Source organism: Pteropus alecto, unplaced genomic scaffold (genome assembly GCF_000325575.1).
Source record: "Pteropus alecto unplaced genomic scaffold, ASM32557v1 scaffold92, whole genome shotgun sequence".
In the NCBI taxonomy this organism is placed as follows: domain Eukaryota; kingdom Metazoa; phylum Chordata; class Mammalia; order Chiroptera; family Pteropodidae; genus Pteropus; species Pteropus alecto.
Window position 1 is genome coordinate 10,676,094 of NW_006432447.1, and position 27,939 is coordinate 10,704,032.

At 38.6% G+C, this 27,939-nt stretch overlaps 1 protein-coding gene across 1 annotated transcript in view; it reads right to left on the bottom strand.

Annotated features, from left to right (window-relative positions):
- RFTN1 (raftlin, lipid raft linker 1) overlaps positions 1-27,939 on the bottom strand; it is a 186,459-nt gene that overhangs the window by 110,002 nt on the left and 48,518 nt on the right.

Here is a 27,939-nt window from a genome sequence, read left to right on the forward strand (position 1 = left end):
TATAAGCACCTGGCTATTTTCCAACTCACTAAACGGCATTAATAATTGCATACTTTAAATCTATAGTCAATCTTCTCAGAGATCACACTGGAAAAGTCATTTCCGCCCCCTCAGAAAATAAAAAAGAAAGGAAAGAAGGAGGAAGAGATGACAATTGTGCAAATATAAAATTGCCAGGTGGCAAAAAGTGGCATAAACAAACTCGAAAGATAAACCGGAACAAAGTTTCTGTGATATTTATGACAAAGGAGTAATTTTCTTGATTTGCAAAGAAACTCCTTCAAACAAACAAAAAAGAAAAAAAAAAAAGAAGCAAAGTATACAAACAGGCAATTGCCTAAAAAAACAAAGCCAATCAATACTTAAAAAGACACCTGAATTAACAATATTAGAACTGTGCATACAAAACAAATATTTTTCACATACTGAATTATTTTAAAATGTAGATTAAAAAATTTTTTAAGGAGAGACAAGATTCGAAATTCAAGAGGTACAAGCATAGACACAGTGAAAAGTCTACATCCCAGCCCTACTCGCTCCCTCTCAGTCTTTTACCCCAGAGGCAATCAATATTACCCATTTTTATATATAGATTAATAATTGCTTAATTCATACACAAGTAAATAAGTCTATCTATCTCTCTCCCTTTTTACACAAATGCATCTGGCTTTTAATAAATTGTTATCAAGTACCAGCACACTTTTCTTAAGAGACCATTCAATAGTAGTACATAGAGCTTTCTTTTTTTTTTTTTTACAGATGCAGTGTTCCATTGTGTGATGTACCATAGATTGTTCAAACTTTTGCTTTTACAAATAATACTGTAATGAAAAGTATCGCTCTTATATGGTTTCACATGTGTGCACAAATAGCACAACTAAAAAATAAATTCTTAGGTGTAGATTTTTGGGGCTGAAGATAAATAAATGCATTGTAATACTTTCAGATATGGCCACATTTCCTCCACAGACTAGAACGAATTTACCTCCCATCATTACTGTACAATCACTGACTAATCTCAGTGAAAAAAAGACCCCTTTGAGGTGGTAATTTATATTTATCTTACTATATAATTTATATTTTTTAAATTAAACATTTAATGTTTAAGTGCTATCTGTGTTGCCTTTTCTGTTAACTGTTCATAATCTTTGCCTAGTTTTCTATTGGGTTATTGGTCCTTTTTTCCTATTCGTTTGTAAGAACTCTTTATATATTAGAAAATTTAGTTTTTATTTGTAATACTGGTTGCAAATATCTTTTGCTAATTTGTTGTCTTTACGCTTTGCATAAGATGGGTTTTTACCATGCAGAATTTTTTTTAATGAAGTTGAATTTATCAAATTGTCTTCAATGGCTTCTGAGTTTTATGTCATTGCAGAGGGATGTGGAATTATAAACTAATTCTCCCATGATTTCTTGTAGTATATATTTCAATTTTTGCATGTAAATCCTTGATCCATTTGGAATTTATGCAATATGAATTAAACATTTCCCCCCCAAGGTTTATCCATTTTTCTTCATTGGTTTGAGATGCTACCTTTATCATACATTATATTCCTGAATATATTTAAGTTTATGACTGTGATCCATTAATGTATTTTAACAATTTTAGTTTCATATTATGTTTTAATATTTGGTCAGGCTATTTCCTGAATCTTCTTATCTTCCTGTTTATTTTCTGAATATTCCTGTCTACTCTTGTTTTTTCAAATGGTCTTTAAAATCAGCTCATCAAGCAAGCCTCCAAAAAAATCTTGTTGATATTTTTATTGGATCATATTAAAATTATAGCTTAACTGAGGGAGAATGAATATTTTCATCAGGTTATAAGTTTCCATCCAAGAATGTGGCATAATTTTCATTTATTCAAGACTTCTTTGGGGTCCCTCAGGTGCATATTAAAGTTTTCTTCACAGAGATGTTATAAACTTATAAAATTTATTCCTATTTTATATTTTATTGCTATTCGAGTAATATAATTTTTTTTCTTTTCACTTGTATGATATCCATCATGGGCAAGAATATTGGGGAAACAAGAATATTGGGGAAACAGGCATCACAGTTGATAGGCAATGTAGCACACACATCCTTTGTCCGACAACCCCATTACTAAATATTATACCTATGACTGGATTCATAAATGTTTTTCAAGATATATGAACGAAGATGTTCAGACAGGGTTGTATGCATAGCGAAAACCTGGAACCAAAGAATTCTTAATTGGAGGGTGGCTTAACACTGGGAAACCCTAATGATGAATCCTATGAACCATTTAAGGAAATGAAGGTAAATCTGTTATGTGCTGATGGAAATGTGTCCAAGATACATTACTAAGAGGCAAGGTGTTTCAGTGTTTATCATATAATACTCTTGCATAAAACATTAGAAAGATAGACATGCATAAAAATAATTTTCTGGAAAAAAATCGCAAAAACATCAATATTGCAGAGAGAGACTGAAACAGAGAGGGAAGGATGGAAAGGTGGTTTTTACTTTATTTTGTACTTTTAATACTTTTACCATCAACAGGGATCATATGGGTGGAGGGTTTATGGGACACTTTAATTTTCATTTTCTTCTTTATATTTAAAAAATAATATTATTTAAAAGTTTCTTTATGTATTTAAAAAGTAATGTGTTATTTTAAAACACAAACTTAAAAACAAAATCTAGAGGTACTTAAGGATACTACTTAGCATCGGATACTGTAGCTCTCATTTCCATACATCATGCAAGAAATTTATGGGGAAAAAAATCTATAGCAATGATTCACTCTAAAGCAAGAGTCTGGCATCCTGGAGAGACCTCCATCAATAACAGGGACAAAGATGAGACTGGCCAGGAAAGCAGAAAAGTCTGTACTCTTCCCCTTGAAGGATGCATGCTGTATGCTGCTAGATAAAAACCTAAAGGTAAGTCTGTTAAGGAATGCTGAGCCCCCCCACATTCTCATGCACAGAAACCCACCAAGTAAAAGGGGACCCCGTGCTTTAGAGTAGGTGTCCTCCACGTACGTGTGCTTGTGGGTCCAGCAGCAGCAGCAGCGGCGGCACCAGGGAACTCATTAGCAATGGACACACACAGTGTAAATATTTATATGCCTTAAAGTGTACAGATGAAACTTATTGGATTTTGTTAACCAATGCCACCATAGAAAATTAATTAATTAATTAGAAAAATTTAAAAAATACAAAAAGCTAATAAAAAGAAAAAAAGAAAGAAAAAAAAAAAAAAAGAAAAGAAATGGAGACCTGAGTCCCTCCCCAGATCTACTAAATCAGAATCTGAGGGATGGGTATATGTCCTCGCAAGTCCTCGAGGAGATTCTGTGGCTGCAAACCACTCTCCCGAGGGTTTCATTTTGTCCCTCCTCCAACCACTGTCCTCTCCATGAGCAAGGAACCTGGGGACCTAAGGGCATGCGCCCACATGTGACCTGTACCCCACTCCACACAGCCATGACCCTGCAATTCCCTGACCTGACAGCCCCGGGCCCACTTTGAGAGCCTGTGCAGGCTTCTCCCCAGGTCTGTGTCAAGGGTGGATGGTGTTTCATATGCACACACTCCCGGGCCCAAGACAGGACAGAGACTAGGGTGAGGTGAGTGAGGAGATGCTTGCCACAGGTGCAAAATTTCAGGGGCACCAAAAACTCAGTAACCAAGATAAATATGTAATGCAATACGTTAAAAAGTGAAAAGAAATGCAAAGTCCATAATGAACAAAAGCGATAATTTTAATAAAGACAGGATCAGTATTATTGATTTTTCTTTTTTGTCTCAAGCTCCAATACGGTTTAGCACAACACTGTTACTGACCACATCTTTTTTAAAAATGTTGCCTCACTCGCCTCATCCTAGTGCTGGCCAGGCCCAATATCTCCTCTTGCAGCATCGTCCTAGGCCCTGCGAAGGACAGGAGCCAGTCTGCATGTAGGTTGTGCCCAGGGAACCAGAGGCAGGTTTTCTTTGCTGTCAAGAGGTTACAAAGCAACTGAACCGAAAGAGTATTACATGTGGCATAGATGCTGAAAAATGGCATGGACTTTTGGTAGGGCTGTAGGCCTTTCAGGAGGGTAATTTCATGATATCGATCAAAGCACTTAGATCCTCTCTTCTTTGATAAAACCATATGTAAAGAGCATCTCTGAGTCATCAAATATGAGACCTCAAACTCAGCCAGTCTCTACAGCTCAATATTTTGTAAGTGTTTCAAGTATTTCAAACTCTTACTGCTAAAAGCTTTACTCAGATTTTGATCATTTATTTTTGGTTTCCTCCTACATCACATTATAATAAAAAAGTAAAATCAGTTGATGTGTTGAGAAAACTTGGGGCTCTAGTATTTGCTCCATTCCTCACTAGCATTAATCCTGGGCATGTGAACACTCAGTTTCTTCATGTAAAATGGAGATGATAACATCAGCATTTTTTCCTCCATGGAGTGGTTGCGGGAATCAAATGGGGTAGGATGATGGGTGCGTCATTGAGAAAACCGAAAACTATCATGCTGTTAATGTGTTGAGAAAACTTGGGGCTCTAGTATTTGCTCCATTCCTCACTAGCATTAATCCTGGGCATGTGAACACTCAGTTTCTTCATGTAAAATGGAGATGATAACATCAGCATGTCTTCCTCCATGGAGTGGTTGCAGAAATCAAATGGGGTAGGATGATGGGTGCGTCATTGAGAAAACCGAAAACTATCATGCTCAGGGGTGCTGGCTGTGGTGAACGGGGAGCTGGCCAGGGGGATCGGTCAGCTTCGGATGGTGGTGAGAAAATTGTGTGAGGGCCATAAAATCCTTCCCCGGTCCCACCCACACCCCTTAACCTCCACATCCCAAATCAGTGCACTACAAATATTAGTTGATCAACCATTTATAGTTAAATGCTTCCTGAATAAAACATAATATGTTTAAAATTTTTATCTTCAAATCTAACCATGAATTAGCTCCTGTCAAAACTCAGCAATTTTATGGCTTTAATTTTTGGTGCATATGCTGTCAGAGTAAGTTTGGCTTCATGGTAAAAGGCAAAAATGAATCTCAACAATCTTATGGTGATAAAAAAACAACAGACTATTTTAAATATGATTAAAACCCTTAATTTCATGTTTCTATTTGAATGTTAACCTAAAAAAAAAAAAAACCTAGTTCTTAAGCGACCAACCCCCCAGTATTATTACTAAAAAAATAAATGAAGGAATGACTTATCTGTTTAGATGAACATACCAGTTGTAGCCTCTTGGTCCATTTCTCACCCCACCCATCAGAGTAACCTCTCCACTATTTTGTTTTTTTGTAATATTTGCCTGATTTCATTTACAAACTATGTGACCTTGGGCAAGTCATATAATTCCCACCCCATCTCTTGGGTCCCTCATGTATAAAATTAAGATCCTGGATAGGCTATTCTGAAAGGAGCGTCCAACTTTAAAAGGCAATGATCTTATTATCTATTTCAATTTGGACGCTAAGGTACCAGTTTCTAAGTAAAAAGTTTTCAGTGTGACCTGAAAGAGTTCTCCCAAACCAGAGCCAAATGGGAAGAAGGAACAGACACAGATGTGTGAATGGACGGAAAGATGGAAAGAGAGAATAAGGAAAATAATCTGTTGTCATTATGGCAGGATGAAATCACTGCTGTCTGAGGGTCCCAGCCTTCTGCCTGTCCCAGGCACTAGAAGGGGTTCTGCCTGCTCTCGCTTCTGGAAGTGTGGGGAGCTTTCCAGGAGAGCTCTAGTCTAGAGGTGTCTGCAGGGTAGGGAGAGAGGTGTCTCTAGGTTCCTGCCTTCCTAGCAGAGAGCTGCAAGAAAAATGTGAGTTATCTGAAGTTACTTTGGCTTCCTGGGTTTTTACTAGGACCGTAATCCAGTACTGAACCACATAAGTCACCTCATCATAAGTTATAATTTCTAATAATAATTCTTCATATTCTGAAGATGAGGGACACTGATGAGGTCATCTTGGCCAGTCTGAGAAAATGCCACTGTTAGGGCCCAATGTCCATTTGAAGATCACACTTTTCTCCCCACTTTCCAATCTGTCATGTTCCATGGTCTATCTGCAGTGATCGGTCGGCAGGTCCAGGGTCCAGGGAGGGCGCCCCTGTGCTCCCCCTCAGGGAGCCGTGTCTTCATCTCACATAGGGAGTTTGCCCTACTGCTGTGCAAAGCCCAGTTCTTCAGCTGGCTTTTCCTACCAGCCTGGGCAGGGGCTCATCTCACCTCATGACCTGACAGAGAGTCTGGTGCAGGTCTCAAGGCCAGGAACCGAGATTTCCCAGAATTCAGACGCATAAAGTAAGAGAAGCACACGGCCAGGGGAAGAACAATGAACATTAAAGCCCCACCTCACCAAGGGGGTGGCATCTTGTCCTACTGCCAATGGGCACATGGGTTTGATGGTGCCAGAACTTCTAATTCTTACCTTGAAGAAGTCAGAAATCTTGATCCTAATAGAAACTTTCCTAATCTTTAAATGTGGCAAGTAATTTCAATTTTATTTTCAACCTCATGTGGCCCAAAGCCAACACCTGATAGGTTGTAGAGTCCGGATGGGGCATTTGACAAATATGGAGGGATGGATACCCCAAACACTTCACATCTCTGATCTCAGCACAGTAGAGTTGAGGTGTGAGCATCGGTCATGTACTGAAGAGCTTGCAACCTGTTTATTCTCACATCATCACAATTTACATCGAAGTCTTCAAGGATTCATTTATTGGTGTTTGACACCAGCCTGTTCCCTAATTCTTCCCTTTCCTATACCGGTGTCAAGATGAACAAAGGGTTTAGTACCACATAATTATATTTTGTGTGGGGGGAGATCTTACTTTTGTCCCCCCTCAATTAAAAGGCTTTTGAAAATCAAAATATATAAGGTCTGCTGGAAAGGTATTTTAGGTGGCATGAGAGTCCAAAGATCTTTTGAAATAAGTGTTTTGTTTTTCTTTGAGAAAATAACTTCATATAAATAAACCACTATTCCTGGAGGGGAAAAACAAACAAACAAAACAAAACAAAACAAAACAAAACAAAACAAAAACAGAAAAAGGAAAAGAAAGGAATGAAAACAGAGGGGAAAAAAACCTAAACTGCAAAACCACACATTTATTAACACTCCTGGGATAAAGTAGATTTTGTTCTTGCTATGACAATGTTTTGTTTAGCAAAAACATTCTGCAACCCCATTTATTCCCTGGAAACGAAGCCCTTAGACATCTGCAGAAGAGCCAAAGCGACGTCTTTGCTACTTCAAACTGTATTATTGGTTAAGTATCAGCTTCCAACACAAGAAAGAAACTGCTGCATACGGCAGCAGCACACAGCACCCAACTCGGGGCAGCAGGCAACAGGATGCTGACCCACAGCAGCTTCCGCCCTTGTGCCCAGCAATCATTTGTGACTTTAGCCTAATTATTCAAAGTCCGACTTTGCTTTTCGAATTACATCCACTCATGGATCTGTCAATACCAAGGAGCACAGCACAAGAGAGAGACAGCATCTCCCTTGGGTAATTTCCCTCACAGGTAGAGCTGATAATGACATTGTTCAACCAAACGTTTCTTTTTTGTTTTTGTTTTTGTTTTTAAGTTTCTTGAAGGCCACTATTTCTATCACATCAGTCTGCCTGGGCTTTGCAGTAGGTCCAATTTAGCAAAACACCGAACTCAACGGTTTTTCAGTGTGGGGTTTTTCACCGCACAGGTAAGGAACAGGAATTCAATCTTTTAAAGAATGTTTGCAGCCCGTGTCTTCTGTGTCATTTCTAAATCTGTGGAATATAGCTTCCATTTCAGAGCTTTTCAAATTCAGATTTCTGTCATCTTTTTATCAAATAAATTCATGTGCCTGAAACTTAAAAGGAAAAAAAAATACATATCCAGGCTCAGGAGACCACTCCATTGAAATACTATTTATTCTTTTTAATGTTTTTAATTGGAGTGAAATTTACATAACGTAAAATCAATCATTTTAAAGTGAACGATTCAGTGGCATTTAGTACATTCATAATGTTGTCGTAACCATCACCTCTATGCAGTTCTAAAACATTTTCATCACTCCCAAAGGAAAGCCCACACCCACGCCCATTAGCAGTTATTCCCCATTCTCTCTCCCCTCTGGCCCTGGCAACCACCCACCTGTTTTGAAAAAATACAGTTCTTAACATTTTAACTAAATCGTGGATAAACTTAAGGAGGGAAATCTCAGTAAGACTAAAAGCACTTCTTTGAGCTTACATAAACTTAGGATTCTATAGGTCAATCAGAGAGTGATTGAAAAAGCAACAGTGCCTCATCAACTGAGTTCTTAAGATGCAGGGCACCAGGTCACACATGATTGTTAAGCATCAGACGATCAGACTGCTATGACAGAGAGAGAGAGAGAGAGAGAGAGCGCACGGGCAGGGGAGGAGAGAGTCAAATTGTTATTGGTTTACTTATCATTTCAAAGGGTCTCACGTAGTCACTGAATAACACACACGCATATAATATTGTATTGTCAAGAATTCACTGTCTAGATATTTGTAAGGAGAGTGCCTGAATAATTCCTATTGACTATATCCACCAATCAAACCCCAAAGATGGCATTATTGCTCATCTCACCAGTCCATTTTGTCAGAGAATACATAGGCTAAGATTCATCAAGAAAGCTTTTCAAGAAACACCGGGCACTGTGTTGCTTAGATTTCACAGTAGGGTACTCGAATATTAAAAGCAACTGGCTAGAAACTGAATCCAGAGTATTAATAAAATACTTCACACACTTAAAATTATTTTTTATAGAGAAGACACAAAAAATCACCAAGCATTCACCATTTCTAATCAAACTCATCCATACCAAATCCAAGAAGAACTTAGCATGAGTCAGAAGGGAAGCCAGTTATCAATATTCTATGCCATTGTCCTACTTGAGCATGATAACATGATAGCTGACACTCTGGTAGTTCTCTTTTGATTTCGAGAGTAATACAATAAACTGATTGCATCAAAGACCAGCCACTAATGAATATGTACAAACAATATGGAAATGAAACTATTTAGAATGTAAATGGGATCCTATATGGATTTCTATGATAAAGTCTCAAGATTGTATCAAAGTAAGCAGCATTGAGAATATTCAGCACTCAAATGTGGCTAGTCTGCATTGAATGTGCCATAACTGTGAAATATATACCTGATTTCAAAGACTTAGTATGAAAAAAAGGATGTAAAGTATCTAAATAAGAAGGCTTTTTAAAATATTGATAACACACTGAAATGACAATATTTTAAATATATTAGGATTAAATGAAATATATTATTAAAACTAATTTTACCTGTTTCTTTTTACCTGTTTTGAATGTGGATACTAGAAAATTTGTACTTACATATGTGGCTGATGGTATATGTCCATTGGACAACACTACTCTATATCATTACTTACCAAGCATTTGTCTCATAGCATCTATCAAAATTTTTCATTGTACAAATTATTCATTTACTTTTTTCCCCTCTATCTTTCCCAAGAAATAAGTTCCACCAGGCCAGAACCCATATTGGGTTCATTCGCCAACAAGATGACCAACCCACAGTGCCAGGAGAAGGCTCATCACAATCATTGTTAAAGGAAGAAATTCTCCATTGACATGGCCATGGCCCATGTCATGATGGCATCAGCATTTTTTCCATCCAAGAAAGTCCAATGCAAACTGCCATCTGCAGGTACTCTGGGGGCTAGTTAACACACTCTGGGGCCCAGAGTAGTAGATTAGCCCCAAGACCAGGAGGAGAGAACCATACATAACAGGCAGAAAACCATCGGCTAGTGTAAAACTCAGAGGGAACTTGGAAATCTTTTTTTTTAAATGGTAGTAAAATATACATGACATAAAATTTACCATTTTAACCACTTTTAAGTATACAATTCAATGACATTAAGTACATTTACATTATTGTAACCATTACTACCATCTGTTTCCAGGAAACCTTTTAACCAACAGTGTCGGTCACACTTCCCACTCAACCTTTCACCTCAGCTGCCCAAGAAGAAAGGGTGCTTCGTCCCCATTTCAACATTTTTCCTTTCTCTGCCCCTCTGGTGTGAGATATAAGAGCAGCAAGAAGAAAAGGAAGCTGCTAAAAGTCATTATAATGAGCAAATGTGAAAATCTGCCAGTGGAAAAAATTGGAGATGGCCAAATGACAGGACAAAGATCATGGTGGTATATAAGAAGTGGCTGGTAATCTTACCCCCAAACAGCATAAAACAGCAAAAAAGAAATTTCTCAAAAAGTATTGTGCCCCAAGGGCATGAGCATACTTCAGTCTGGCATTTACACAAGACACAAGAGAATATTACTCTTTGTTTTTATCTGAGTTATTATCATAAGGGTCCCAACTCTATAGCAGTTTTACATTATACCAATAAAGTCTTTACCTAGGAAAATATTTTTTTTTAAATTTCAGAATATAATAATATAAAATAATGCACCTTGGACACTGTTGGAAAGCATAAAAATTCACCGTGTGCAACACTAGTTTCAAGAGCTTATGACAGAATAAATTCCATTCTTTTAGAGCTTAGCTTAGCACAACTTCAACCCACAAAGGAAGCCCACTTGTTGGTTCAAACGCACTATACCCAGTGGATTCTCCCTTTCCTAGCTGTAGTGGAGACACACCATGTATTCAGCGACCCAGTCACATAAACCATTCATAAGGCTTACAGAAAGTTCCACATATTATAAATGCATTTTAATAAATAATATTCTGATGTGTATGACATCACAAAAGATTCAACAAAACTCAAATGAGAACAGGGCCAGACAGTTCTCCTGCTCTAAAAAAAGGCTTCCACACCTGCATTTTCAGCTTTGCATGAACAATTATTGCGTTCATGCGCAAACTCTCAAATTGGTGCATGGAAATAGAAAATCGTACACACAAGTTGAGCAGCTCTGGGCTCTGCTAACCAATTTGCATGCAAAATTGTCATCAGCACTCACTGATTTATTTTTTTCCCATCTAAGAGATTGGGGGGAGGTAGTCTATGATGCCTCTGGAGGCCGATTTTAAGAGGCATTTTGGTTTCCACTAGAAAAAGGCACCTGTAGTGGTTTTTAGGGTCTATGCATGCTTGTATGTCCCTCCCACCTGCCTTCTCATGTATTCTAGTGAAAGAGAAGAAAAGTTTGAGAATGAGATCGAGTAAAATAATTAGGTGAGAGGAAATGGCCAAGGGATGTTCTTCAGAATAACGAAACAGAAAAAATGTGGTAAAAAGTATATTTACACTCAGAAAAATGTTATCTGTTAACAACAGTTGGCACAAGGAGGGAAAGATGGATTTTAAACAGGCAGAAGAAAGGACTTTCATGACTTGGCCAGTGAGAATTTATTGATATAAACCATCAGGAAGTGTGGCCTTTGAGATTGCCCATGAGGGTCTGATAGGCATCTATGTGCTTAAAAGGCATTTTTAGTTTTTTTTTTTTTTTTAACATTTCCTCCTTCCCTCCTGTGTTTCTTTCCTTTTTCCCACTTGAAATATGGCTAGTGTGAATTGAGAAATGATGAAAGTATAAAATACATACAAGATTTCAAAGACTTTGTAAGAAAATAGAGGATGTAAGAAGCTCAATAAGAATTTTTTATTGATTACACGTTGAAATATTTTGAGTATATTGGATTAAGTAATGCATCGTTAAATTAATTTACTTATTTTAGTTTTTAATGTGGCTAGTAGAAAGTTTTAAATTATACCCACAGCTCACATTATATTTCTATTAGATAGATCTGTTCTAGAACGTTTTGTTTTAAATTTATTTATTTTAAATTTATTTATTTTAAATTTATTTCAGTTCAAAAGAAAAATATGACCCTTCTCTACCTTTATTAAAGTGCCAAGTTAATTCCGTACTAAGCATCCTTTAGTTATAGCTATGAGTAAGGTCACTTCTTTTCCCAAAATAAACCTGTGACACCGAGGACTGGGAAAAAACTGCCAGAGTATTTAGTGTGGGATCAATTGAATAACCTTTTCTCAAGCATATTAAATCTTTTCTTTTAACTCACTGTCACTATTCCAAATTGAAGGAGAAAAGGCAAAACTTTTTACTGCCTTCATGTTTGATGTTTGGGTCCCTGAGACCCTTAAACGCTTGCTCTTACAGAATCTCCAGTAATCACACCAGCTTCTAAAACGTTTACCTCTCTGAAGCAAGTGGGTTCACAACCTTTTTCTGCCCCTATTCTGTTGGCAGGTCCAAATGCCATCCTGAATTGCACCTCCCACCCCACACAGGGAATCTCAAGCTGAGAATCTCAGCACTGCTCTGGCCAAACTGGAAATAGCTGCTGGAGGCAAGCAGCCAGCCAGCACCTTGGCTGAGATTACTCAGGTCAGAAATATCAATAGACAGTAGACCCTCCAGTCTGTTTTGTTGAGTCCCTGGAAGTGCTTTGTACTGATTTTCCAGATGATTTATGTTACATTCCAGAAATGCAAATTCTCCCTCAAGCACTTAATAAATGCATCTGTGCCGTCTTAACGTTTTGACTTAACAAAGCTGTCTCCTTTCCCGTGCTTCCTTGCCTGGTTTCTTTGGGGGTGGGATGGGGGCTTCACGATATTACGAATTCTCACATATTAGTGAGAAGTGACCATTATTATTGCTTTGTTATAATTGTAGTGCAGTCTGTCTTAATTTAAATAATGCAGATCCTATGAGGCAAATAGAGAAGAGAAATCTGGAATTGAATTATAGGGTAGAAAGCTAGCGATGCATTAAATATGGCTAAGGCAGAGAGATGGGGGTGTACTGGCCAACGTTCTGGCTCTGGAGTAAGATTACCTGGGTTCAAATCCCTGTCCACCCCTTACTAACTTTGGGTGAATTATGAGCCCTTATGGGCCTCAATTTTGTCTATGTCGGATAAAAGTCACGTCTACCTCATTGGGCTGGCATGAAGATTAAGTGAGATAATGCATATAAAGCACTAAGCTGGGGCCTGGAACCCATACTCTTCTATATATGAGAGCTGCTAAAATCATTATTGCCAATGTAATTATTATTAATAACCCTAATCACCTCCCAACTTGTTACCAAGCACGGCAGACCTTTATGTCCATAAGCTGATCCTTATGTCTGAAACCACTCCAGCTCTACATCAATATTCTTTAATTTTCACATATGAGTTTAATTTCTCAGCTTTAGCCACAGGCCAACATATTTTTTCCTGTGACCCTCTTTTAAATGCTGGTGTAACTTCTCTTCGCTTCTGCATGTGAACCCAAAATGGGTCTAGAACATCAGGACGTAGAAAAGTAAGTGAGGCAAAAGGCACATTGAGGGGTCACTACCACTGTGATTTGCACCAGACTTCTGTAATACTTAGAGAATGGAGTATGAGGAGGAAGGGGGTGAGGCCCCATCTGCAATGGGCCTGGAGAAGCCTAAAGAGACAGTTCTAGAAAATGGTACCATGAGGAGAACAGCAGAAGATCCCAGTGAGGTACATAAGCCACATTCCAAAAGGAACAAAAGAATGAATGACATAATTGGAAAAAAGAGGCGGAATCATGTAAGAATACGTTTAGGGCCTTTACCACACAGAACACCAGGAAAAGGCAGATGGTGAGGGCATGGTAAAGAAGAAAGCATCAGGCAGGAGATGTGACAGGAATATGTCACCTCTGCTCTGACATGCTCCATGCCTGTCTTGAATCCATCCCAAATTTATGAAGTTAAATGTGCAAAGAAAAAAATATTTCTATAAAAGAGGCAAAAATCCAGGGATAATTTTAGCCTCTTTACTTTCCCTCCTCACCCACATTTCCTAAATTCCTCTATTAACTATTAACGACAAGGACTCATATTCTAAATTCTCCTTCTACCTCAGGCCTACTTTGCCTGCAGCTCTACCTGGGAGCATTTCAGACATAACATTTAAAATGAAAAAATAAGCCCTAAAAATTCGTCCTCGGCTACTACAAAATAAGGCGAGGCTGAACAGATACAGTGTCTGGCCACACCCAGGCACACGGCAGTGGCAGCCTTAGAGAGGGAAGGCAGGCAGGTTGGGGTGTCCTGCCCCCATTGCTCAGGACACCCCTCCCAGAGAACTCCTAATGTACCGTGATGCTGCAGAAGCTCAAGTCTGCCAGGAGCCCGTTCAGGTTAATGTCCCCCATATCTGTGCTGCCTCAGGTGACTTCTGCAGGCAATTAGTTTCATCCAACAACACCAGGCAAGCATCCCTATCTGTCTAACCGCTCCTGAGACAGAACAGATACTCTTAACCCAGGATCCAAACAATAATAAATGCTTAAAAAAACTGACCTAGTATCTCTTCTACATCAATCAGAGGAGGTAGTATTTTGCTTTCTCTTACCTTTTTAGGAGACTCTATTTTCAAGTTTCTTTCTTTTCTTCTTTATTTTTCCCCACAGAAAATAAAACCAAAGAAATGGCTGAGAGATGAAAGACATGGCAAAAACAGCTCCTAAGTTTCAAGTTTGCAGGGACCTGAATGGATGGTGGTGATGTTCACTGCTTGGTTTTGCTCATGATTACTGCAAGGAGTTTCTGTGACATCTGAGAGGAAATGTTAGGTAGGCTGTTGGATATAAGGTCTGTAGCACAGAAGAACTCTGGGTAGGAGTTGCAAACCTGAGAATCATCTACTCAAGCATAAATGCTCATTGAGGCCATGGGCTTGGACAAGCTCTCATGATGAGAGAGCATGCAGAGAGAAGAGCAGGCCTTCAATTGAGCATTGCTAAACTCGATATTTAGTGGCCAAGCAGAGATGGACAGATCTATAAAGGAGGCAGAGGAACAGCTACAGAGGCAGGAAGAAAACCAGGAGAGTGTGTAAGAGAAGCCAAGGGAGGAGGGGACAGGAGAAGGTATCATAGGTGACCTCTTCTTACCCAGTACACCAGATTCACCAAAGTCCTACATTCCTTCTAGGACTTACAGCATATGCCCCTGCTTGCTGGATGATCGATGCTAATAGGGTACTCTCTAGGACACTCATGACCTTCTGCTTCACCAGCTGGGTCGCAGGCCTACCAAAAGTTAGCTGGGTATAGTCCCAAACCTGTTTGTGCCAGTTGTACAGTTGCACCAAGGACGTTTAATTAAATAGTACACAAATGAAAATGTAAGTAGTGAATGAGAGTTGTTCCTCAGAAACTAAACATTCCCTAAGAGAGAGCTGCTAAAAGAAATGGCTGTCAAGGGGGATGACGGTAAGGAAATAATAAAAGATAAAGTAATTTTTAAATGTACAATGTTATACTCAGATTGCTTGGTGAACATTGAAGGTCTCCCTCCATCTGAAAAAACTTAATTTGAAAAGTTTAGATGGTGTATTATGGGTTTACACAAAAAGATAAAATGGATCTTTAATTTACATTATCAAAGACCACATCTCTATATTTAAAGATGGGCACAGGAATGTACATTTTCGTGTTTTATGTTAAAACAAAATGTTGAAGATACATATACATATATGTATATATACGTTTTAAAATGATTTGCTGACAAATTATGGTCTTGGCTGTGACAATAAGGGAGTGCTCAGTGCTGCCAAGCAGTTTAGTAAGATGAGGAACAGAAAATATCCCTGGGGTTTAGAGACAGCTGTGAGTGGAGAAACGCAACTGAAGTCAGGCTGAAGACAAGTCAACTGTTATCCAACAACTCTGCTGCCTGTTCTTCCTCAACTATCATATTTTCTACTTAGTGTTTTAACTGAAATACTGCTTTTTAACCTGCTTTTCTGAGAACCGTGACTTCAAAGGATTTTACAACTGAAAAAGCTCTTGATAATGATGATGATAACGACGATGAAGATACAGAAGTATAATAGAAATAACATTAGCAACAATGATAACAATGATAGCTAGCTTCCATTCAACATATATTGTACACCAATCATTGTCTTATGTGCTTTACATGCACACTCATTTAATTATCAACCCATTCCTGAGCTATGTATTTTTAGCTCCATTTTAAAAATGAGGAAACTCTAAACCAGAGAGGTTGAGCAACTTTCCAAGAGTTGCACAGCCAGTAAGTAGTGAACCCAAGATTCAAACACAGGGATTCAGAGCCGATGCCTTAACCCTCTACACTATGAAGTCTTCCTAATTACCTAAACCAGTCCCCTCATTTTACAGATTACAAAATCATGTCCACAGAGATTAAACAATTGGCTATATGGACACATAGCCTGCAGCAGAATCAGAACTATAAAAGACTTTGGGCCCCAATCCAGTGCTCTTTCCACTACACCACAAAACTGTAATGAATGCAGCAGATCAGAACAAAATGACTCCTAAAAAGCAATGTACACGGTCTCCTTTTTCTGCCCAACTGTGTGCCTTCACGGTATTCCCTCCTGGGCTCTGCATTTTGTTTAGGTTTCATCAATAGTCAACTGCTTGGATCAGTGTTTCTCTTGGAAGGCCGATCACAACAAAGTCTTCCTTTAAAGTGGAATGTTTACTTCTTCATTGAATTTGGTAGTGTAACCATGATTGGAAAAAAAAATACAGCATGAATGTGCGCAACATGTTTACTGTCATGGAAGTACATAATAGGAGAACCAGAAAAATAAGAATAGCTACATAGCGATTATAAATAACCATCATAAACCAGGCTTGCTTAATTTCAGGGTATGACACACAACAATAAAGCAATTATTTAAAAGCAAATCCAATTTTCAAATTTTAATTTCAACAGGGATAGTCAAAGACGTTTATAAAGTGGAGGCTGATGCAATTCAGGTGAGCAAATGTGCATAGCATGTTACTGACCTTCTACGAGTCCCTGGACTTCCTGCCCACAGTGCAGAGGTGGGACGCGGAAGACAAAAGTCAAAGCCAGGAGGTTAACGGGTATCGTTAACCTCTACAAAGAATATGATCAACAGCTGGTGTGAGATGGAGTGCCACTGTAACGAGAGTTTCTCATTCAGTCATTTCTAATGTTTTAAAAACCCATGTTCATGTATGGATCTTTACAGGATCGAGATTTGATAGGAATTGCCAAATTGGCCTACATGTTGCTTTTACCAATTCACAGCCCGATTCAGTCCAGTCTATGGAGTCAGACCATGTCTATTTCCTCCCATTATTAATGCAACTAGTGAAAAACAAACCTGTTGTTTTATTCTGAATTTCTATAATCAGTAATGAGGTGAGAATACCATATATACAATATATAAATCTATAATTATATATTTCTTACTCTTCGGCTAAGATTCCTGCCCATTACCTTTCTCTTACCAATTTGTAGTAAGATTTTCTATGAGTATTAGTCCTTGATCTATTGCAATGTTGACTTTTTACTACATGAAAGTTTTAAAATTGTATATGGTCAAGATTTCCAAAACTTTAAGGCTTCTGGGTTACATGGTATATTTGGAAAGAACTACACTAATACTTTCATATTTTAAACTCCCTCTGTAGTTAAAGATGATGCCACTGATCTCTAAGATAAATAAATGCTTTGAACTTTATTTTCAACTATGGTGATAGGTTGTGTGCATAGGTCCAGGACAAGAGGGTTTGTCTGAGCAGGGTCAACAGCCCCATATGAGGATGAACTAAATATCCAGGACGCTTTCTGTGAAGCTACTGAGATATCTCAAACACACACACACACACACACACACACACACACACACACACACACACACACACCCATTCTATTCAAATTTAGATCATAGATTATTTGTGTTCATGCCCAATATTATATTTTCCTTGACAATTGAAAAACATGCTATTGGAACATTAGAGTTCGAAGGGACCTTCATTTGACAAAAGGGGAAACTGAGGCTTCTCCCTTCCTAGACTCACACTCTTTGGGCATTGCTAGAAAGAATCCCAAAATACTGCCATGGTTTCCAACGTGGGCAGGGCCATGGCTGCCCATATCCCCCTGACTCCCTCTCCTAACTGGCCTAGGAGGAATTACAAACCTGAACCACATTTCGTCCTCTCCATGGCTCCAACCACCATTACCTTCCTGACGATTCCACGTGCATCCCACACATCTCCTCAGCTCCAGACCCACATCAGCAGTTGGTTCATCAAAATCTCCATCTGCAAATCCCACAGACAATCGAAACTCAAGATGTTCGGAACAAAACTCTGCCATCTTTCCAACACTTGCCCTGCCTTCTGCATTTCCTTGTGGCTCAAAGCATCACAACCAAGAGCAGCACAAGCCCGAACGCCGGAAAACAACAGACGCCGCCCTCTCTCTCTCTCTCTCTTCTCTACGTCCAGCTGGCCACCGCATCCTCTCAAGACTCTCTCTTGAATTCTCCTTTCTAAGTCTCCTTCCTCTCCACTGCCACCCTCTCAGCCGTAGGCAGCCTCCCCTTGCTTCCTAACCACCATGCCACCATGCCCTCTCTGCACTGTCTACACCAACAGCAGGGCCACTTGGCCAAAACACAAGGCTGGCACACCTAGCAAAAACTCAGGGCCCACCCCATCAACTGGCCCCGCGGTTCTCACGGAGAATGGTAACTGCTTCCTAGGGAACATTATGAAAACTGGGGGTGAGGGAGTAGCACTATTAGTTATAATGATTGAGAGGTCACTTCCAGGTGAAGGCCAGGCAAACTTCACACCTACAATGCACAGGGGCAGCCCCACAAATTGTCCCCATTCCTACACAATTTTTGAAAATCCCACCGGACATTTTTTGTAGATGAAAAACCTGTCTATAATGATCTAAGCCTAGAATTTCACTTTGCTTTACATATAAACAAAATAATTTTGCACAAGTTAACATACATTGAATTTTCCAGGAATGTACTCCCGTGTACATTAAGGGAGATCAACTTCCAGAAGACTATTTCTCAACATGGCTGTTGAGCACACCTGCATCAGGATCACCTGGAGGTGGGGAAGAGCATGTTTGCTTAAAATGCAGATTCCCAGGCTATAGCCTAGACCGTCTAAATCAAGATCTGCATTTTAATGACCAGGACCATTTACCTCTTTTGCTCTCTCAAGTTTGAGAATGATTGTGTGAGAGGCTGTTGGGAGCCATGTTTTGAAAAGAGTGATAGACCAAGGGTGGAGGTGGAGGCGTGGGGGTGGAGAGGCTCACCAGGAAGCAGTTACCAACGGATTAGTAATGCCTGCGTGGTAGCGGGAATGGGAGAGTAAATGTAGGCACACAGGATCACAAGATCATGACCTCTCCTTTTCTCTCTCCCCCTCATTCTCTGTCTGTTTAAAAAATCCTTACTCATCCTTCACAACTCTTTCTAGAAGAGACCTCTTCAACCTACCTCTCCCCCGGGGCTGCCCTCCCTAGCATTCTCATTTAACATGACAGCTTTCTAGTGTGTCTCTCTCCGGGAGGCAGGGACTTTGTCTTGTTCATTCTGTTCTCCTGGCAACTAGCCCTCTCTTTGCTTAGCTAATAACCAGAATTCGATAAATACTCAGCAAATGAATAAATGACTTAAAAAAAAAAAAAAAAGGACAGAGCAAATACAGAGCCAATTACTGGGAAGGACAAGACAGTAAAACTGTCTCTACACCATGTTGCCTACCATTCAGATCCCTGGGTCCTCCAAAGAAAAGGGAAAAAGAGCTGACAGATGAAGACTGGCAGCCTCTCACTCCAGCACCAGACTTTATCTGGGCGTTGCGATGGAGACCTCCAAGCCATCGATGCTCCATCTCTCATGCTAGCCGGACACTACAGAAACAGCCACACGGCACCATCCCAGTCTGTTTAGGTGGTGCGCGTCTGTGAGAAGAAACTCGCTCTGTGGTGATTTTCTTTAACTATTGCTTGGAGGAATGATGTTATTTTTAGGAGTGTGTCAAATGAATACAATTTGTTCACCTGAGCTGTGTGTGTGTGTGTGTGTGTGTGTGAGAGAGAGAGAGAGAGAGAGAGAGAAATCCTCACACTAGTAGCTGGTAGTTTTCAAATCCACTAGGAAGAGACTCCAAGAACAGGAAAATAAAGTCCCCAGGATGAGGAGTGTGCAAATTAACCCTGGAACCAGGCAAAAAACCGGTGCTGACAGACAGAAAACAATGAAGCTGGCCATACGTAAAGATTAGGAAAATTCTGAATAAGGGAGCTTTTATGTCTAAAAGTTTTATTAGGAAAGGACATTAACGCCAGTCACTTATGGGTCCCCAAAGCTCAATATATTAGCACTGGGGCAGGAGGTGTACACTGTATTCAATGGCTTTGACAAATTCAGGACCCAGAGAGATACACTTTCCTCTGAGCTCTCAGATAATCAACTAATAGAGTCAAAATAATCTAATCATGAAGTAATAAATGCACATGGTAAAAACACAATGGATATCCTATTCAACAGAATTCTACATCGGCTGTTCTGTCAAGATGATAATGAAACATCAGACAATCTGTGAGATAACCATGCCAAGGAGGAGAAATACAAATTGGGCTCCTCCATTCCTCATGGAAATTAGAAGATTCTAAACTAATCAATTAGCTTAGCATCCCCCACTACCTCCACCCCATCTCTGCATTATCATTCCTCTTCATGAAATTTCCTGGGAATCCACTTACTGAGCTGTGATCGCAGACAGCAAATGAAAATCAAGTTCTCTGCTGAACACCAGAGAAACTTTACATTGTAATGTAAGATGAACTGATTAAGGGCACTTCATCTATGAACAGCTAATTCTTCAAACCTGGAAGTGGAGCTGATGGAAATGTCAGGAAGGAGGAATACAGTTTAGTTTTGATCACACAGAAAAATGGATTCTGGCACTCAGCAGCCTGCCCCATTAACAATTACAGTAACGAACGCTGTTCTTTCCACAAAATGCTCTGCAAGTTAGAATGAAGACACAGTTTTTAGAGACCCACGGTAGAAAGAATACCCTTCCTTTTAGGAAACAAGTCGCTCAGGGCTTTGAGTGTATCCTAGAAGATGCCAGGGGGCTCAGAGAGGAGAATGGTTTACCTTTTTAAGGCAAAAGTTTATCTTACCCAAATTCTTACACCTTGGAAAGGGACTGCAAACTCAAATAAATTTGGAATAAATTTATTATTTAAAAAAAAAGGTAAATGCTCTCCACTAACCAAACAGAAAAAAGGTCTCAGAACCACTTTTCACTCTTAAAAATTCTTGAGGCCTCCCTAAAAGCTTTGTTTGTGCAGATTATATTCATTGATATTTATTATAAAAAAAATTTAAAACTGAGATATTTTACAACAAGAATATCCAAGCACGCATTAATTGGCAGTGATGTCATCATATATCTTGTAGCCCCTGGAAAACGCCACTGTGTGCTTGCGAGAGAATAAGAGTGAAAGAGAGGAATAAAGATTTTAGTATTATTTTAAAAATAGTTTTGCCTTTAGGAAGTCTCATGGGTCCCCAGATTGCACTCTGAGAACTGCTGGCCTTGAGTCATGTCTGGTTGACATAGAGATGTCTTAGAGATGTCAACTGTTTCAAGAACCACTTCTATTGCGAAAACAAAACATTCTGTGTATTATGCATCAATAAAAAGTTTACAAAATGACAGATGCCAGTTTTATAAGAACTTTAAAAAAAAGAGAAGAATATGTGAAACTTTCTGGTAGCTGACAGAAAAACTAGCTCTTTAATCTTTTACAGTTCATTACATTTTTTTTACGGCCTCTACTAGTATAGATGACTTACTGTTTCCACACAGGATTGTGCAATGTCTCCCCCAAGAGACAGGCTTGTCTGGGTAAATTCATTCCCTTCAACAAATATTGCATGCATAAGACAAGTCACTCCCAGGAGGCAGTTTACTTAGTGGTTAGGAGTGCAGGCTATAGAGTGGGACTTTCTGGGTTCAAATCCAGGCTTAGCCACTTGCCAGGTGATATTGGGTGAGTTACCTAAGCTCTCAGTGCCTTTGTTTCCCCGAGTAGAAAAAGGGACAATAACAGTATTTACCTGATAAGACCTTTTTATAAACCAAAAGAATTAAATGCCTAAGACACAGTGCTTTAAAAAAAAATCACTTATCACTATTCCTTCATTTATGATATACAAGTCTCAAAGTGGTTTTAAGCTCAAACTTCAGAAGTAGGAGAACTATAAACTTACCAAATATGTATGTATGTATATGTGTTTACACATACACACACACACACACGCACGCACACATTTGGTTCTGTGAATTTTAAATAACAAAATCTTAATTTTTTTTGTTTTAATTCCTGATTGAAAACGGTAAATGCTGCCTGAAAGAAAAATTAAACTCATGTACTCATCTCATAGTGGGGTGGGGAATAAGATGAATATACAAATAATCTGTACAAACAGAAGAATATTTTTTACATTAAGACTTCAATAGACATTTATTAAGCACCTATCATGTATCTGGCTTGTACTAGGTGCCAGGGAGATAAAAAGAAACCAGACAAGGTGTCCAGCCATAGGTTTACAAAGTCGAGAGGGGGCAGGCAGGGAATTAAATTGATATAGCATGTGTCCTGCTGTACTACTTAAGCTCGGTTATGCTCAGGGCGTTCTTCAGGTAGGATAGTCCTTAGCCCAGACTAGAACGGAGGGAAGGGGAAAAGCATTGCCCTTGCTGACATTTGGAAAACATTTTTCCCTACCAGTGAATTTTTCCTTTCATTTGTCATTAATTCTGTTTATCCACAAGAAGGCCACCTATCTACAGCTCTCCTATTTCACTAGCTCTTCAATATCGAACTTGACGGAGCTTTTCTGTCTTTGTAAATCGTAAACTGTCCTTTCAGCATCCCTAATGACAAGCATTTCGACCCATACATTCTATTTACATACCGTAGTAACAGCCTCTTATTTAGATGTCAAATTCCAGTAAGTAAAAACTCAGATGAGTAAAAAACAAACAAAAAGCACAAAGAAGCCAAAATAATTCTCAAAACTACGGCTACTTTCCATAAACCTTGGTATCCTTTGGAGACTCTCTCTGGCCATAGTAACTCTTATTTAACATACATATATAGCGAGTTTGTTCTCCTTTCTTTCTACCAAATTAGAAGTACAAAAAAATCTGAAAGGTAAATTGAAAATATAATGTTCAGCTTCATGAATTCTCTGAAGTTATAAACCAGTACTACTTGGTTTCTACTGAATGAAATTCATCTTAACAGACCAAAAAGGACTAAGTAATGTCCACAAAGTATTTGAGACATCTAAAGTCTTACATGAAGACTTCTTTGCCCTAGTGAATGACTATTTTTCATTTTCGTATATGCCAAAAGACCAAAAAGTAAAAGTTGAACTCAAATCTACACTCAGAGTTTTCCTGATATTTTTCTTAAAAATTCTTGTCCATGCTCAGAATTCACTTGCTTAAATAGCTAGCCATCACATATATTTTTAATGGCCTACTCAATTTCATCATGATATAGAAACAAGATGAAAATGAACATATAGAAATATTGGCCATTTTTACTTGTTTAAATGCTAGAAAAAAGTAAACTCAAAGATTTACATACAATAAGTTTTGAAAGAGGTTTATCAATTTTTTGATTTCTATAACTTTTGGCTACTTAACATTTATATACTAAAATTAAATGATTTTTTTTTCTTTTCAGATAACTAAAGCCAAGATGTTTTTGAGAGCATGAATTTTCCAAATGATTGGCTTATTTCAACACTGTGTGTGGACACAGGCTTGGTCTAAATTTTTATGAGTTTTAGAGGTGATCCAGAAATCACACATGAATATTACATAAAATCAGATAATGTAGTATATAAAATATACGTTGTGGAAGGAGTAAATTATGTGGGTTATTCTGGCCCTGCAAAACAGTAGAACTGTCTCCATTTCTCTTTTTCTGGTTTCTCTTTATCTGCTATGTATTATTTTGATATCTGTACATTTATTGGAGGCTAGCTAGCAGGATCGGTTGAACATAGGAGTTTTCATAGAAACCATATTGGTTTTCATTTTAGAAACACATTCTTCCTCTTCTCTTTTTTTCTTCCTCCAGACTTCTGCAGGCACAAGTAGGCATTTCACCTAAATTTGCTGAGCCTGGTTTTGCCTGAACAGCTCTCATACTGTTCAGACCACATTTGGGCAAAGAAAGTGAAGCAGGGAATAGAATAGATCAATGATGTCAACGACCAACACTACTGGCCAAGAACAAAAGCTCACATTTCAATCAGAGGTTGGGTGAGGAGTATATTTTTTTAACTTAAATTTTCTCCCTAACTTTCTCCTTTTTTGGCCAGGGTAGAAATATCATATCAAGAGCCTGTTACACAAATAACTAATATGAGAGACACGTGAGCAGACATCACTTGAGCCTTGTTTTCTGAGCCAAAATTCAGAATGTAAGGTCTAAAACCAGAAAGAATATTTTAGAACCAGACGGTTTCTGAACATCTGAGACATGTGGCCACCACAGCTGTGTCATGGTCCGGTCCCTCCCACCCACTCACCCCATAATTTCTTTCCCTTCATAAGGCAGCCCCCACTCTAGAATGATTTCTTAAACAAAATGACAGACAAAGCAGGCTTGAACCCAAACTAAAATGGAGAAATCTCAGTTTCCAAAATTCGATCATTTTAGAAAGTGAGACAGAAAAACCCATGAGGCAGCCCAGCTGCAGCGACTATATGGGCCAGTGTTAGAAATCGGAAGGATGAAGTAAAAGCTGCGATCCAATAGCAAAACCACAACATGGACCCCATAGATGAGGTTTAAGTAGAAGCTAATGAACTGAACCTAATTTTCGTTTGACTACCTTTGACAAGGAATAAGTTCTGCCATAACGAGTTTCTTGGTCAAGTCAAATATAGACATTATGGTAGAGATCAATAAAAAACAAACAAACAAACAAACCTCTTATAAATAGCTAATCTCCTCAAAGAGACTCTAAGGTGGTTTACCTTGGAGGTACATATTTCTTTAAAAACCCTTATATAAATTACCAGCAATAATTAAAATCCTGCTTATATCTCCATTTTTAATTAAAAATACATATATACACATATACGCATACATAAATACATACACATATATGTATGTATTTTTCACTAGGAAACACAAACTATGTACCCCGAGTTTGTCTGTAATAATCGAACACACTGTAACCCAATGGCCAGGCCACAGACAATAGCAGATGCTTCAAGAGAAAGAATAGAGCCCTTTCAGCCAATTATACAATTACACAATATGACCATGTTTATATTATCAAAGGGAGGCAGACCCAATTACCTAGCTACTTCAAATTAATAGCCCCATTTACCTCAATTATCTGGCAGGCAGGGTCTAAATAATCTGAGTAATTACCTCAATTCACTCAGATGGTATAGATTTGGCCTTTGAGTCCAGAAGTAATTTTTCCTTCCAGAACACTACCACCATCAGCAAATATCAAAATGCACAACAGCAAACTCACAGCAGCTTCCTCTATAAGTAGTATAAGCAAATTCTCTCCATTATCTGGCAGATTAAAATTTGTTATACTCTTAATAATCCAGGCTTGAAGTTGTTTTTTTTCCCACAAAAACTCATAGGACCATAAAATTTTAGAACTAGAAAGGATCATCCATGGCTCATGGCCTAAAAGTCAGCTGCAGTCCAACCATATGTCCAGCTACACACAGCAGTTAACAGAAGGCGCTCCAAAGCCCAAATGCTTGAGTTCAAATCCTGGCTCAACCACTTAGTAGCTGCAAGGTGACCTTGGCAAGTACTCACCTTTCTAAGCCTGAGAGTTTTCATGTCTACAATGATAGTAACGATGGCACCTATATTATAGAGTTGGTAGAAGGACTGAATAACACATGTAATGCACTTAGCGCAGTTCTTGGCACATACTGACATTTTTAAGCACTTACTATCATTATTACATCACCGCCACCTTTAACGGAATCCATGGTGGTCCCCCAAAAGATATGTCTATATCCTAATCCCTCGAACCTCTGAATATTACCTTGTATGGCAAAAGACGTGACTGAGTTAAGGATCCTGAGGGGAGTCTTCCTGGATGATCCAGGTAGGCCCTAAATGCAATTACACATGTCTTTATAAGAGAGATACAAAGGGAGTTTTGAGACAGACACACAGAAGAGAACACAGGCACACAGACAGAAGGCAACATAAAAACAGCACACAGAAATGCGGCTACAAGCCAAAGAATACCAGCAGCTGCCAGAAGCTGAAAGACAGAATAAATAAATTCTCTCTTTAGAGAATCCAGAGAGAGTTGTGGCACTGCTGAAACCCTGATCTCAGACTTCTGGCCTCTGGAACTGTGAGAGAAGTAATTTCTGTTGCTCTAAGCTATCATGGTTAGGGGAGTTTGTTACAGCAGCCCTAGGAAACTAATACACCCCCTTATTGGATACAGCTCTTGTTTAACCCTTAAACTGTGTCTTTTTAAAATTTTATATTAGTTTCAGGTTATACAGTACAATGGTTCGTCGTTTCTATAATTTATTATGTGATCCCCCGATTAAAATGCCAGTGTACTGTCTGTTTTTAAACATCTAGCACCCATTTGGCACTAGACACAACCATTACAATAAAAATTCCCATGACCGTATTGTAACTACTAATTCATACTTCTTCATTCCCTCACCTTTTTCACCCAGTCCCCCAACGCCCGTCCTCTCCGACAATCACCAGTTTGTTCTCTGTATCTGAGTCTGTTTTCATTTAGTTTGTTCATTTCTTTTGTTCCTTAGATTTCACATGTAAGTAAAATCATATGGTATTCATCTTTCTCTGTCTCTTGATGTAAACAAAGACAATAATAATAAGGCCAAAAGTAATAAGGGTGCCTGAAAGTGGGAAATGCCAAGGGCTGGCGTTATGGGCTGAGCTGGACAAAAGTAGAGAAGCAGGAAAATGCAAAAGAGTAATGAGGAAACAAGTTTGGTTAGAGGAATAGGCTCAGGGAAGTAAATACGTGAAACCTGAAGCTGGAGGCTCACCTTGCAATGGGCCCACTATAAATAGTAATTTAAAATGCCAGTGTACTGTCTGTTTTTAAACATCTTTATCCACTCAGCACCCTATGTTTTTTCTTTGTATTTATTATGCTTTCAGTTTGCATAGCTTCTTGAATCTGTGGGTTAATATCTCCCTTAAGTTTGGGAAAATTCTTAATTTGAGGAAAATGTCTTCAAATACTGCTTTTGTCCCATTCTGTCCCTCTTTTCTCCTTCCAAGAATCCAATTATACATATCTTAGATTTTTCATAGTGTCCTACTTGTCCCTTATGTTCTTTTCTGTATGTTCTATATTTAACTCTGAATAATTTACATTAACATCTGTCCAATTCACTGTGTCTTTGTCTTATGCTATATATGATCTTGTTTAACCTCATTCTATTGAGTTCTTAATTTCAGATTTTTTTCTACTAATAGAATGCCTGTTTGATTCTTCTTTAGAGATACCAATTCTCTGTTGAAATTTTCCATCTTTTCATCTATTTTCTTCATTGACATTTTTCTTGAACATATTAAGCATAGTTATTTTAACACAGATTTTGTTTGTTTGTTTGTTAAATCTAATTCTGTTAATTCTGGATTACCTGTGAGTCTATTTCTAGAATCTGTTTTTCTCTTGATTTTTTTTTTCACTTTGTCAGTCCTAAAATTTTTTTTATTAATACCAGCCATCATGTACAAAAAAGTTTTTTTTTAAAAGGGCTTTCTGATGATGTTATCTTCCCCAAGAGATGGCTCTCCCTTTCTTCAGTTAGGCAGATGGAGTTAGGGTAGGGATGCGCTGATCACCTGAACCAGTGACAGACTGCTACAAGACTCAAACTACTCCTGGTTTACCTCTATTCCTAGGACTTAGCCTGCCAGGCTTTGAACTGAGAGTTTGGTGTGTTCGCTATGCCCCCCGCAACCTCTCCCAATCTCCCAAACCAGGTCCTGACTCTAATTTTTATCTCCTCAGCACTGAAGCTGGTGAACATT